Here is a 5,383-nt window from a genome sequence, read left to right as displayed (position 1 = left end):
GCATCATGTAGTTTTCCACAACCGCATATCCTTCTGGGTCAATTTCCTTGTCTGGTATCTCTGCGCAAGTTACTCTATCCACCTCTGATGGCTCTGGATACTTGTGTTTCTTTTCCTTTTTGTCGAGGAATATGACTATGTGGGCATGTGGGAGGCCCCTTTTTGAAACTCTATTGTGTATATAACTGCAATTTTATAAAATAGCAGTTAGTTCAGGCAATTAAATAAGATGTTTGATAAAGTCAGTATGATATATTACTTGCGAGTGTTTTTCCGAAGTATTCCCTTTCTCTTATATCTCTCATGAACTCCTTGAGTTTTATGTGGAATACTCGATCAACAATATCAGACCTTTCGTATGCTGTTTGGGCTACTTCGTGTAGCATAGCCTCAATCTCCGGCCATGCTGCGTTGCACGTGAATGTCACAAATAGGTCTGGGTATCCAGCCCACCGACATATTGCCATAGCATCTTGGAAGTTTTGTGCTTTCTATCTAGGGCTATCTGTGACAGTGGATGGCAGCAGTATCCTTTTTCCTACTTGGTCAGCCCTTGTATCTCCTCTTTCTATTGCATCCTGTAAGCCAGCATATAATTCCGTTTGTAGGTTTCCTTGATTATTTTTTATCCAGTCCAGTCTGTACTGCAAAATGCATGCAAGGGCATCCACAATGAACTGCAATGTAAGCTTTTCACACATCAGCAAGTGCATCGATTGGTTAGTACGTTGTTGTAGACGATATGCATAGTATTCCAACATTGTTACATGCTTTCTCTTACATTTTGCACCTTGTTTTAATATGTAAGGTATATTTTGTCTGTACCCATCTTCTCCATATGGGAACAATAGTGGATACTGCATAGCCATGAATTTTGGATGGTTCTCTGATATTCTTCTTGGCTTCATGTTTTTGTACTCAACAATGATATCCCGTCCTTTTCTACTTTCCGTGGCATCATTGACAATCAAGGCTGCAACTTCACTTGCAGATGGCATGTCACTTCGTCTTCCATCTGAGCGTCGCTTATTGATTAGTTTTAATCTCACGTTTTGATAGTCACCTTCTTCGAATCTGTCCCTTGCCATTCTGAAAGTTTTTGCAAGTATGTTATCTCAATCAAGCATATTTTTAAGGCCCTCTACGATGTTGACTCCCTTTTATCTTCCCTTGTCGAAGCATTAATCCTGTTTCTTACCTCATTTTCAGTATCATAGATGTACAGTTGTGCCCAACGTGGTTTATCTTCACCTTCAGGCAGTAGAGTACCTATTCTGTGGTAGTTCTGCTCATTCATTCTAAAAACATATGGCCCACTGCCATTGTTTATTTCTTTGTCTACTTTTCCTCCCATTGTTGTGAAAGCTAACATGGAGTTGTACAATCTGATATTTTGCAAGCAGTTTTTTGATGTCTTTCCGTTGTCTTTCCTTAGCAATTTCGCTAGGTAAGTCGGTGGCTCTCTTAATGGTGGCAACTCAACCTTGCCATGTTGGCAGCATAGTCCAAAAGATGGCATGCTTTTCGCTCTACCTGAAGTTCTTTCTTCATACCAGAAAATTGCACCGCATCGTTCACACTTGCATTTGGGTTTTCCAAAGTTCCAAATTTCCATATCAGTCCTCTCTGATTGCCTGTTAAAGTTTTGGATTTAGCATAAATTGAAACATTATTAATGTCTGGTGTTTTTGATAGTATAAAAACTTGATAGAACTTACAAATGTTGTCTTTGTTTCTTTCTCACCGATTTCGATGTAGTAGATATTTTATTACTTTTTGAGCTGTACACGCACATAGCAGAAAATATCAGATTCACGAATCTCCAAATTTTAGATTCTGATTGTAATTTCTTGTTCGTTACCTCATAGTATTACCAGCCTGGCCAATCATTTCTCCTTCTTTTGTCGATAGTTGCGCAAGCTTCTTGGCTTGCATTATTCTTTTCCTATGTAGTCTTGCCTCTTTTGCCTTTTCTCTTGAGTTACTTGCCCTGCATAAACATAAATACTAATTAGTTGAATTAAGAGATTGTTTTTTGTCTGGCAAAATAAATTTATTACTCCTTGTGTTAATTTAACATTTTTTTTGCATTGGCTATAGTTCATTGTTATGTGTATTTTTATTTTTTTTGAGATTTGGTGGACCATTCTAAATTAGCCGCACTTGAAGATTTCAGCACATAGATAGCAGAGTAGATGTGGATAGCATAAGAAAGGTACATAATGTTGCTTCCTGTACGATGTAATACCAACCGTGTATCATTAATGTTAAAGTTTAGCATTTGAATTGAGAAAATATAATTGAACCAAATGGATGATAAGATGCATAAGAGAGAAACTTAGTGAAGATTTTCTTACTTCACGTGGAGCAAAGGTTGTCCTTTGTGTGTGACCTCGGAGTCTGTTTTTCTTCTCTTGAAGTTTCATTACCCTTTCCCATCTTGCGATTTTTGCTGATTGTCTGGATTTGCATCAATAAGATTAAAAATTAAAATATAGTTTTTCTCGTGAAAGCTACAACCAATTAGGAACTTCAGAGTGCCTAACTGGAATTGCTTTGTTTTTTAAAATATTAGTGGGATAGCACATATAAAATATTCAAGATTAGTAATGGATCACCTTGTTGGAGTGCATATTTGATTTGTTTTAACCACCTTGGCAGGTTTCTCACATTCCTTGCTATGTGGCCCACCTTTTCTTTTCATGTTGTGTTCCTGCATAATGGAGATTTCAAATGTAAACCAAAGTGAATGATATTATAATATTGTTACAGACAAATCGTGGTCTGGTGGCCGATGGACGGCGATTAAGATTAATGTGCTTGTTGTACAGGGGAGTAGATTGCCCCGGCACTTGAAATAACACTCAACTTATAAAATAATTTTATAAGTTTATGAAGATTCAATATTTTTATTACCTTAAATGAACTTATAAAATAATTTTTTGGTCGTATAATTAAAGGAGATCACTTTTCAAGATCAGTGATTTTGCAGACATTTTTACTGATAAAAGGATTTTATGTTCCAATCTCTTTGTGGTACAAGCTGACCGAAGCAATCTATACCTGATTAATGAGGTTTTCATTTTGGACAAATTTAATGAGGTAGTGATGCTAAATATTATGGGAACCCTCATCTGATCTATAAACTGCAAGTGAATTCCCTGCAGTGCCTGTGCTTCTTAATGGACTTGAGCCCTATATATGGAAGCCGCCACACAACCCCAAAATATAGTAGAGTATCACGCTAGAATAAGATTGTAACTGAGGATTAAGAGAGAGGGAGAAGAACTATACCTGAATTTAGAAGTTGTTTGACTGTTGTCGTACCTTGAATTGAAAGCGTATGTTCTGTCGATTTTGTTGGTGCTCCTGAGAAGAGATTGAGTTTTAGGTCTATTTGTGCCACGGCAGTTGTTTATATAGGCATGTCCTTTCTTTTCTATAACCTAGTTTTGTACGATCTCTTAAGGTATTCTTGTTACATGCGTTTACGTACTGGACTCTAATCCAACGTGCCTTTAAATTGGGCCATCCTGGACAGCGTGGAAGTGTTGTTTCATGGGTCTATTTTTGGCCCACATGTTTAGGTCGAGTCACATCAGTCCTTACAATTTCCCTAGAAACCAACGTAACATGCACCATCTCTCTCTCTCTCTTCTCTAGAATACATACTACTATTACCAATCCATAACCTCTTGGTCATAATGTATATTTTACCAGGGCATCTTGTGCGTCAGCATGTGGTTTGTGTCGTTGAATTCAGCTTGTCCAAAACAGCAAATGAAGATGGAGAAGCGACCAATGGCGTGGTTCGGACGATGATGTACACAATTTCTACTCTGCCGAGCGTCCAGGCCAACACCCATTTAGAAGTATTACAGTAATCACCGATAGTTTTCCTTTAGTCTGTTTTATACTCCCTTCTTCTAAAAAAAGTGTCAACTTTGTACCAATTTATTCTCTTGTTTAGATCTTAATTTTTTTTTTTGATTTGGACAGGTGATATCACGACTATGACATGAAGAGTAAGAGAGGAATTGTCAATCTTGAGTTGTTTTTTCGGGACGTTTATGTGTTCCAATCATGCTATGGATCTACATATCCAGTTGGGTATGCCTCCTTCTCCTTCTCCTTCTCCTCCTTCTCCTTCTCCTTCTCCTGCTCCTTCTCCTTCTCCTTCTTCTTTTAAAATCATTATCGAATTTTTTTGTAAGTACCTTTGTTTTATTTCGCGAAGCCTTTCTTTAAAATCATGTTTTTAGCTCTTCCTGTGCGTTTTTATGTCATAAATAAATAGGCCGTAATCAATTATCAATGCATATACAGGGAGATAATGTTTTCAATTTGTTACCTCATCGTCAGGAGCTTCAGTTTTAACAACTGTTCTGGAAGCAACCGGTCTCCCATCTTTTACATATCTTTTGCTAGACTTCTGTATCTTTGTCCTCTGTTGTTGCTTTTTCTTGGATGATATTGAGGTTTCCTTTCTGCACATATCCTTATTCTCATCATTCGTTGCATTCTTAGAGGAGTGGTTCACCTATAAGAATGAAAATTACTTTTTAACATTTTAAAACAAAAAATGCACACTTGTGAGAGCAAAATCATTAATTAGTGGGAACACCTTGTTATTCTCAAATGTGCATGTGCATACCTCTTCAATCATTTCATTTGAATATTCCATCTCAAGTTTGTCATCAACTTCAAAAGTGTAGCTCACTTTAAAATTTTCCATACACTCTTCTAGATTCTTTGAATTTAACTTCAGTCAGAATGCCATAAAGGTTCTGAATAACATCTGGTACTGTGTTGTTGAATCCCTCCTGCTCTAATAGGGTCGATGCAGATATGTTGCCTAAAAGACTCTTTGCTACCTCATTGAACATCACGAAAGTTGTTGTTGCCGTGCCATCGCGTACCTTCAGTTTAAGTAGGTACCTAATATGATGTTGTCAAGTTATTACTGGTATATTATTAAAACAAATGGAACCGAAGACAATCACAACATGCTCACCGCATGTCTGGATTTTGAGCTACTTCATGACAGGAAGTGCAAATATAGTTATCTTGTTCCTTTTTTGTAGCACAAAAGCAAAGTTTGCATGCCATGTACCACCAGCCTTTATCTATTATAATATCATCAATTGTTGCTTTTGTTGTGCATACAAATTCCTATTAAAGAGAAAATATATGAGATTATTGCATAATAATGTACAATAAATAAGGTACAATATGATGATCAAGGTTAGAGGGAAACCTTTCTTTTAACGTCAGCATATCGCAGTTCTATAATTTCCCTCAATGTTTTTCTGTTGTACAACATTTGCTCTTCAATCGTTCCTTGGGTGCTTTCGTCGATTTGAATACTGCCTATGCATCAAAT

At 37.0% G+C, this 5,383-nt stretch overlaps 1 pseudogene; it reads right to left on the bottom strand.

Annotated features, from left to right (window-relative positions):
• Positions 1-242: 242 nt before the first annotated feature.
• Positions 243-5,019, bottom strand: LOC147980459 (uncharacterized; annotated as a pseudogene).
• Positions 5,020-5,383: the final 364 nt, after the last annotated feature.

This window comes from Triticum urartu, chromosome 3A, assembly GCF_056163025.1.
Source record: "Triticum urartu cultivar PI428250 chromosome 3A, HENAU_Tu73, whole genome shotgun sequence".
Classification (NCBI taxonomy): domain Eukaryota; kingdom Viridiplantae; phylum Streptophyta; class Magnoliopsida; order Poales; family Poaceae; genus Triticum; species Triticum urartu.
The sequence above is the reverse complement of the archived record's forward strand: the minus strand, read 5'-3'. Positions and strand labels throughout refer to the sequence as shown.